Source organism: Bison bison, unplaced genomic scaffold (assembly GCF_000754665.1).
Source record: "Bison bison bison isolate TAMUID 2011002044 unplaced genomic scaffold, Bison_UMD1.0 scf7180017864471, whole genome shotgun sequence".
Taxonomy (NCBI): domain Eukaryota; kingdom Metazoa; phylum Chordata; class Mammalia; order Artiodactyla; family Bovidae; genus Bison; species Bison bison.
Genome location: NW_011495032.1, coordinates 21,996,535 through 22,006,850, shown reverse-complemented (window position 1 = coordinate 22,006,850; position 10,316 = coordinate 21,996,535).

The window sequence follows — 10,316 nt, the reverse complement described above, 5'->3', positions numbered from 1 at the left end:
ATTCGACATGGTTTTACATAATTTATAGCGTGAAGGGCTACTGTGCTATTTATTTTTTGCTTTTGTACGCCCCTTCCGCCACCCCCCTCCCCCCCGCTTCTGTTCTTCCACTCTGTCTCATTAAAATCTCTTTCTGCCCCTCTCTCCCTTCTTCTCTTTCCTTCTTCCTGTCAAGAGCTATAATATGGTTTTCTTTCTAAATGAGAGAGAAAATGAAAGAGAAAGGTTACTAGCCTCCTGAAGTCTTCAAAATTAGCTGTTTAAACATGAATGGCACCCCACTCCCCTGTTCTTCTCCTGCTTCACTCTCGCTCAATCCCAGTGTGTTCTGTAGCTTCTGTCTTTTCGCTCAGGTGTGGCAGGCACCTTCTTTGCTCCCCCTATTCCCGGATCCATACTCCTTCCTCATCTGCTATGAAGACACCAAGTGTCCCCTGAGCCGGCGACCTCCCCTTTCTACCTGTAGCCTGGACCTTTTCTGGACCTCCAAACTGTCCTGTTGCACTGCCTGCTCACCACCTCCACCGAACATGTCCCCAACCGACTTATCTTCTTCCCCATATTTGATCCACCAGCTGATGACAACTCCGGCCTTCCAGTTGCTTGAACCTAAAATCTTCACTTAATCCTCGATTCTTTGTCAGTAAAGTTCTTCAAAATACATGCACGATATGACAACCTCTCCCCTTTGATACTGCCACCAGCTTGGTGAGAGGCACAATCGTCTCTTACCTGATCTGACTCTCTGACCTCCTTCCTTCCACTCTCTCCCTGCTTCCTGGGCTCCAGCCATGTGGGGCCCCCCCGGCTGTCCCTGGAATGCAGGGCTCACCCTTGCCTTAGGGCCTTATTCTTTTCCCTCTTCATTTTGCCAGGAAAGCTTTTGCCCGGAGGCTGCAAGGCTCATTCCTCAAGTCCCCCCAGTCTGCTCACATGTCACCTCCTCAATGACAACTCTGACCACCTTATTTAAAATTGCAAAAAGATCCCACCCCTGCCTTCTGGATCCCTTTTATCCTACCCTAGTTTAATTTTTCCATGGCTTCTAACATAATCTATAATTTACTTATTTTTCCTGTTTTTATTTACTTGTCAGTTCCTTTACCCCAATGAAAACACCAGGAGGGCACAAAGTCTGTGTTTCTTTCTTTCTTTCTTTTTTAACCAATAAATATTTAAGTGAACTACCTTTCATAACAGTTTTCACCTAGTGAGATTTTTCAATTTTCCCAACTTCAGCCTAGGTGAAGGATTTAAATTACTTTCTAGAGACGAACTTTGCCTGAATATTTCTTCAGTGTGTAACCCAGGTACCCGAGGCCTCAGGAACTTCCAAGGCCAACATTTGTAAGCTCACATTTGTTTAATTTATGGTCTGTGAGTCTGTCTTGGAAGACAGAATCACTGAATCATGGATTCTATTGTCTAGCACATCCTCTATTCAAAGTAGGAAACCCTTTTCAGGTTGGAGGAGTCCTTGGCTGGAGGCCAGGCAGTCTTTGTCCCTCCATAACTAAGAGCTTATAGCTTTGGAACTCAGCCCAGTCCACCTTGGGTCAGCTCTGAACTGAACTCTTGTGAATGCCACCTAAGACTACATGGGCTCTTCCAGTAATCACCTCACATGTTTGAACTCACATTGGATTTTGACCACTAAATCTTATAAGTTCTTAGGTTTCTTTTACTAACCATGCAATGCAGTCACAAAGAGAGCTTATGTCACTCAGACTCAATGAATAGAAAGACACAGCTTAGGTCAAAGGAAGTGATCACCTTGTCCTCTTCAAACCTAGCAGGCCACATTACAGCATTACTGTCAGTTCTCATGACATGTTTTGGAAATGTATCAGTAAACTGCAGTATATTCAGAAGACACAGGGTGATCAGGATGGTAAAGGACCTTGAAAGTTTGTGTGTATGTGTGTGCTAAGTCACTTCAGTTGTATCTGACTCTTTGCGACCCCGTGGACTATCCTTGGGATTCTGCAGGCAAGAATACTGGGGTTGCCATGCCCTCCTCCAGGGGATCTTCCTAACCCAGGGATTGAACCTGCATCACTTACATCTCCTGAATTGGCAGGTGGGTCCTTTACCACTGGTGCTACCTGGGAAGCCCATTGAAAGTTTAATTCTAATTTATTCAATTTAATAATTTTCTTATTCATCAACCAACAAACCAAATTTATGAAATGTTTATTGGATTGAAATCACTGTCAGGGAAACAAAGTCAGGATTGTTAGCTGACAACAACAGAACTAGCTCTAGTTAGTTAAGCAGAAAAAGAAATTAACTAAAAGCCCTCAGAGAATTTGGAGAAGGGTCAAGAAATCAAGTTTAGAGGTGAGGGTCATGATCTGAGACTACTCCAGTGGAGACTGCACTGCTGTCCCATGAGGTGTAGGCATCAAAACTTGACCCCTGCTCCAGGGCATGGATACCCCTGTAGAACCTGTACCCCTGCTGCCTCTGAAGGCTGGGGCTCTGCTACTGCCCTTAACAGAATGGAATCCATGAGGCACATTTTTCTTCATTCCATTTCCTTCTAAAACAACGCCTCATGCAGATGTGACTGAATGAAATAGTCTAAGTCATAGGCAAGGAAGGTTGGGAAAGCATAGAAAATTCTCTAAACATAGGACAAATAGAAGTACTCAGAGACCCAAAGCATGCCAAATGCCAGCAGCAATGGGATTACTTGTGAGCTCTTTGAGGAAAGACACTGTGTTTTATTTAAATAATGTGGTGTTTGGTCTGAAATCAGAAAGACATAGTATGAATTCTGACTACTCCACTTCTTAGCTCTCTATGACTTTGAGCTATTGTTTAACCTAGATCTCAACTTCCACAAGTTGAAAGTAATACCTATCATGCAGTGCTTTTGTATTTGAGAATCATGGTTAAAGCTTCTAAAGCACAGTGTGTGTGTGTGTGTGTGTGTGTGTGTGTGTATGCATACTCAGTCTTGTCTGGCTCTTTAGAGACCCCATGAATTGTAAACCACCAGGATCCTCTGTCCATGGAATTTTCCAGGCAAAAATACTGGAATGGGTTGCCATTTTCTACTCCAGAGGGTTTTCCTGACCCAGGGATTGAACCTGTGTCTCTTGCATCTCCTGTGTCTCCTGGATTGGCAGGCAGATTCTTTACCACTGTGATACTTGGGAAGCCTTTCTAAAGCACAATGCCTGCCTACAAATGCAAATTTACCCTCATTGTCTTTATATCCCCATTACCAAGGATGGAGCCTGGTACACAGTATTCAAATTTTTTTTAAATGTAGCAATGTTTGTGGATGTCATGGTATTTTGCTTCAAGAAAAATATATCAGTGGATAGTAACATGTAAACCCTAAATACTAAAACCCAAGATGGGACAAATTAGATCCACTGTGGATGGGAAGGTCAGTGTTGTCCAAAGTACTGGTGCCTGCTTTATTAGCTGGAGAAGGCAATGACCACTCACTCCAGTACTCTTGCCTGGAAAATCCCATGGACGGAGGAGCCTGGTAAGCTGCAGTCCATGGGGTCGAGAAGAGTCAGACATGACTGAGTGACTTCACTTTCACTTTTCAGTTTCATGCATGGGAGAAGGAAAGGGCAACCCACTCTAGTGTTCTTGCCTGGAGAATCCCAGGGATGGGTGAGCCTGGTGGGCTATGGGGTCGCACAGAGTCGGACACGACTGAAGCGACTTAGCAGCAGCAGCAGCAGCAGCTTTATTAGCAGAAACTCAAATCACTCTTTGTCCTGCTATCTTACTCCTGTCAAAGGTAAAATTACCTCCATTAATTCTTCTTTATTCAATTGGATCTACTAAATGTTTCCTGATGGCAGGTCAACTCATTAGATTATCTGGGAATATGTTTTATAACTGGTTCCATGGTGGGCAAGCATCAAGTTGGGGTACTTAATATCAGAAGGATGGCCAAAACATGGAAGAACCTTCTCTACATCAAAGACAGGTCACAGATGAAGCAGATTTGAAAGCTTCCAGACTCAAATCATGGAGGGAATTCCCTGGCAGTGCGGTGGTTAAGACTTGGCAATTTCACTGCCAGGCCAGGGTTCCTGCCAGCTGCACCATGTGACCAAAAAAACCCCAAACTGTGGAACAATAGGATTTCAATCACTGTGTGTCAACATGCCTACAAGTATACCTTGTTGCTTCCTGCAGGTGATCTTCAGGCCCAGGTCTGTGGGATTGAAGAGGTCCAGCCCTGGGAATAGTTGGGAGACTTTGCAATCTTCAGCATCAGTGTAGAAAGGTGCACTTACACCCAGCCCTCTTCACCAAGTGTGACTCTCAAACATTCGCCAGTTTGGGAAATCCTATGTTGGGAAGATAATCCATGGTAATCACTGCCTTACACTGAGGTTTCAGAGACAGGGATAGCCACCCCTTCAGATGTGGTTGCTAATAGTGTTGTCAAATTCATATTGGCAAAAAAGGCAATCAACAGACAATAAAAATGCTAAAATTACCATCTGCTCTATCATCATTACATCAGAGAAAGGATCTTTAATCATGCCCAAAGTTAGGAGACATACTCTTGCAATGAAGTATGCTCCTGACTATGTGTCAAAAGTTAGCCAGTCTGAGATGAAATGTATGTGTCCTATTCTTCTTTTTCTCCTTTTTATGGGGAGCATTGAAAACTTTGTCACCACCCTGAAGTTATTGCAGATGGATATCTGGGAATCACTGGTCTGAGAATTAGGCTGAGTATATATTTCCTAGATACTCTTATCTTTTGATTGAATCAGGCAACAAAAGATCAACACTGAAGCCAAAACTAGTTCTGTCTTCTCAGAACTGACTCAACTATGGTATCAAGTTTTGTTACAAGGAACCACTCATGTGGACCTTGCTGTGGCACTTGCTATTACTTTTTTGTTTCGGCTGTTGCTTGTAATGTCTCTCAATGTCTCCTGTGTGAAATTCCACCTGAGAAATTTGTTTTCCAGTTGAAAGTGAAAAAAGATCATTGTCTCTCCAGTGGAATGGCGATGCTATTTACTTTTTCTGATAATGAGAATGATTGAACTTCTTGAGTTGCCTTTTTTGCCTGGGCCACTGGGAAGCTCAGTGTTAATTTGAATGTGTACTCATAGCTGCTGAATTATCCTGTACTTCTAAATGGGAAAGAAATGACATATCAGATTACCTAGAAAGCTGAGTTTGGACAGTACAGAGTTTTCAGTAGCAGGTCACTAAAAATTTCAACCTAATAAAATTTCTTCATACAGACAAATCCATTCTTCTAAAGAAATCAAGGAGCTCCCCGGGGTTCATACTCAGGCCATCTCCTACACATGAGCAGTTCTTTAGAGCACAGGTGTGCAGGTAGAGGGTTGAGTGGAGGCTTACCAAATCATGTGCTCTGGTGTGGGATCTGCTTCTGATCAGAGAAGGGGCCCTTCTCTGTAGTTGACACCAAGGTGTGGAGTAGGCCTCTGCCCACGCTCATGCACAGTCCATTTGCATATATGTGTCTCATTCCAGCATTTTCTCCTTCAATGTCAGAATGCCTGTAGTAAGGATCTCATGATCTTTGAACAGGATGTTCTCCGAGGCTGTCTTGGGTATCACACTGTGTGGGGTCAAGCTACATCTCTGCTTCAGTGGACTTTGAAATAACAGCGCTTTGCCTCAGTGAAATCTCCAACTTTTTTCCCCCCTCATCTAGAGTCTAGTAGAGAGGCCAAGACAAGAAACAAGAGAGTTACCAAAAGCAATGAAAAATTGTTAGTCAGAACTTTTGACTGATTGGTGCCTCCAATTTCCCGCAACATGCCAGATGTACAGCTTCTTACTGTATGTAGTTACATATGTGTCCTTTGCATAAAGCCTCTCTGGCTAAACCTCAATCCCTGACTATTATATATTCTGAATAAAAGCGAAACATCTCAGCATTTGCAAAAATTCAAGATTTATCAACATATTGAGCTTTTACTAAGTCATGAATTCTTGATTTGTATTCATAGTGCTTTTGCATATTCATGGCCCTCTTTAGCCAAAGATCTTCAATATTCATTTACTATGGAGTGGTAAGTATATATTATTCAACTGCATGTACCAGTGGGTAAACTGATGCCCAACACAAGGCCTGATCAGAGAAGACGAATAAAGAGCAAGATGCTCTTAGCCCCACAGAGAGGGCTCACTCCAGCTGTCTCCCTCCAGAAATAAAGGCCCACGGCCTGCTTGTGATTCTCACTTCTCAAGCATCAGGGGACTCAGGATTTTTCCTTCTGGATTTGTTGGAAGGTCTTGGGTAGAGTTTTCTCTTAAAGTGCATGGGACAAACAGGATAGCTTGGGAAAATGAAAAATAGCCTTCTTCCAAATTGCTTTGAATCCATGGTGCCAAAGGTTAATTGACCAGATTAATTCCCCCCAAACGTGGAGGAGAACAGGTAGAGAGAATCATTCGTTTGCTCCAATAACCAATTAATGGCATTGATTGGGCTGTAAGGATCTTGTCTCGCCCATTTTTATGAGAGTAACAGAGGTCAATTTTCTTAATACCTTCCTTTCATACAATCTATTCCTTTATTTTCTAAGTAATTTATTGAGGATTATAACTACAAATTTTTCCAGGAGCTGATTGAAGAGGAGTTCACAACATAAAAAAAAAAAAAAAATTCTGGCTAAATTTAGAAAACTGTGAGGAAATAAATCAAATGATTCCTTGAAAGTAATCAGCCTCTGACACACATGACAAAAGAATGTAGAATTTCTTAAAGTGCATGGGACATGCATATAATTTGTTTTTTTTTTTTTGGCCATGCCATGTGGCATGCAAAATCTTAGTTCTCCAACCAGGGGTCGAACTAAAGTACCTGCAGTGAAAGCACTGTCTCTTAACCACAGGCCCACCAGGGAAGTCAATTTATGATTATATCTGAAACTGTCCAAATATGTATTAAACATTTATCTATGAAGACGCCATTTTGCCATAAAAGATTTTTTTTTTTAAAGGAATGCCTTTTGTGATATTGAAAGGAAGACTATCTCAAAGGGAAAAATGACTAACCAGCTCTCTAAAATGTTAATGTGAAAGTTGGTGTTAAGACTCGATCTCTATTTTCTCTCAAAAACAAATAAAATAAATGTAATTGCTCAGAATTTCAACCATACAAATGCCTATTTTTATCCAAATACGTTGCCCTTTAGACAAGAGTGCGATGACTAGCATTATTGTTGATTTTTATTACTACTGAGTTTGTAATAGTCTAGAACAAAGCACTCCAATGGAATTTTCTGCAATAATGGAAATGTTCTACATCTGTGTTGCCTAATAACCCCTCACACATGTGTAGAGTTGCCACATTTAGCAAAACAAAACAAAGCCCCCAAATTTAAAGAAGGCAGTGTGGGTACTAAGCCACTTCATTCATGTCTGACTGTGCGACCCTAGGAACTGTAGCTTACAAGGCTCCTCAGTCCATGGGGTTCTCTAGGCAAGAATACTGGAGTGGGTTGCTGTGCTGTCCTCCAGGAGATCTTCCTGATCCAGGCATCGAACCTGCATCTCTTATATCTATCTGCATTTGCAGTGAGTTCTTTACTCTAGTGACAACTGGGAAGCTCGAAGAAACAGAAAAGTGAAAGTGAAAGTCACTAAGTCGTGTCCGACTCTTTGAGACCTCATGGACTATACAGTACAATGGGATTCTCCAAGCCAGAATACTGGAGTGGGTAGCCTTTCCCTTCTCCAGGGGATCTTCTCAACCCAGGGATTGAACCCAGGTCTCCTGCATTGCAGGTGGATTCTTTACCAGTTGAGCCACAGGACACCTAGTAAATTTGAATTTCAGATAATCGGCAGACAATTTTTAGTATACATATGCCCCATGCTTATAGCAGTTTAGCTTACAAAATATTAGCTATTATTGCTATTGAAAATTATTGATTCATTTGTGTTTGACTGGAAGGAAGCTATACAGTGCAAAAGGCAGCAGAGTCAAGTTCTTTGAAGTGACTGAAAAAACAAAACTGTGAAATCAAAGCCCTTCAACTTGGAATAGAATGGATCTTATTTTCTTCTGGACTCTGTTGGCTTTCACTATTTAGTAGCCAAAACCGTGGGTAGAAATCAGCGTGTATCTTTAAACATTTCTTCAACACCAAATGACAACTTCCAGGATGCCTCAATTTATGCAAACAGGTGTGTCTCCTAAAAAGTTCCTTTAAGTCAGTTTTACCTGAATCAAATAATTCAGGGCTTACTCTCTGTTTAAAAGAATATAGAGGGGAGGTAGTTTGTAGATAGAAATGACAAGTTATCATATATAACAAATAATCTACCCCATCATTCAGAACATTTTTGATATCCATATTCTTTTAAAGTGTGATATTTCTATGAATGTCTGGTAGGCAACAGATGGCAGATGCAAAGAATTTAACCAAAATGAAGTTAATGAAGGGCCTGTCTATAAAGATGTGGCTATCATTAAAGGAACCTGGAAAGCATGTTGAGCTCCCAAGGGATTAGCAACACTGAAAGCTGTTACCACACGCTGTTCTAAAGGAGCCAGGAGATGGAAAGGTAAGAGGGGCTGCCTGAGAGGCTCTGTGGCCTCAGAATATTGAGGTCTTTCAGACACCACGGCAAGGTAAGGGCATAAAACCATTTCTTCCCTCCATTCTCCAGTCTCCTGTCAATTCCTCGCATTGACCCCAAACAACCTGAAGCCAGAGGGCAAAGAGTCTTGGGTGATGAAAACATCTGAGTAAGCCTCCAGGACATGGGGCAGGGAATGGAGGATGAAGGATAGACTCACGGGCCATATGGAGAATAACCAGCACACTGGGTACACATTATCTTTCTTTAAAACTCAAATCACATGGTCATGAACATCATGGACAAAGACTACCTTTTCTTCTTGTGTATGAATTTTAATCATTGTGTTAGTTTGGAAAACTTTCTGCAAAATTAAGTCAGTCTTAGAATGTCTAGTCAGTCTTGTACATATAAGAAGGGTTGAACGTTGGAGTCAAATTATGTATATGAAACACAGACAAGAATTTTGCCCTAAAGTTGTATTGTGTGTGATATGAGTATTAACCACACTAAAAGCAATTATTTTCAATATATCAGGATAACAGTTCTCTATCTTGATCTCAGGCTCATGTGCATACATTCTCTGTTCAGAAGAAACAGATGGTTAAGATGAAGATAATTCTCACAGTAATTGGTGGTTTCTTATAAGATTTTATTGGGGGGTAAGGGAATATCTAATTTGTTTGTGGAAGTTTGTGTTACTGAATGCTCCCTTCTTTCTCATTGTATAGTAAGGGATTATTTTTAAAAATGAATGAACTATTTCTTTTGTCAGGAACTATCATAGATATTAGATTTTACAAGGAAGGGACCATTGTTGTTGTTCATTTGTTAAGTCGTGTCTGAATCTTTGCGACCCCATGAACTGCAGCACACCAGGCTTCCCTGCCCTTTACCATCTCCCGGAGTTTGCTCAGACTCATGTCCATTGAGTCAGTGATGCTATATAACCATCTCATCCTCTGCTGCCCCCTTCTCCTTTTTCCTTCAATTATTCCTAGTTATGTGTCTTTTCCAATCACATCTTCTCATTAGGTGGCCAAAGTAGCAGAGCCTCAGCTTCAGCATCAGTTCTTCCAGGGAATATTCAAAGTTTATTTCATTTAGGATTGATGGGTTTGATATTCTTGCAGTCCAAGGGACTCTCAAGAATTGTCTCTGGCACCACAGTTCAAAAGCATCAATTCTTTGGCAAGCGCTCATGTGTCATTGTAATAAACTTTTCAAAATTTGAGTCATTAAAAAATTACCCTAAAAAAATTTACTCTGGAAAAACAAGACATTTATTTTGCATATTAGCTTCAGAGACATACTTAATTTTACCAGGTTTTCTTTCAGAAATCATAATCACAAATAGTCCAAAAAAAAAAAATGCCTCCTCCATAATGGAAATGGTATGGTTCACTTAGAGTGGAAGGATTAAATACAAGGTGGCTAGATGTAAGACCGTCAGTAATTTAACCTCTCAGTGCATTCACTTACCCATCTTTGAAATGGTAATAGTCATAGTATCAATCTCATTAAGTGAGGATTTAATAAAGTAATATGCTCCTGACAAGTGTTATGTATTCAATAAGTGTTCCGTTCAGTTCAGTTCAGTCGCTCAGTCGTGTTCGACTCTTTGCCACCCCATGAATTGCAGCACGCCAGGCCTCCCTGTCCATCACCAACTCCCAGAGTCCACTCAAACTCACGTCCATTGAGCCAGTGATGCCATCCAGCCATCTCACCCTCTGTTGTCCCCTTCTCCT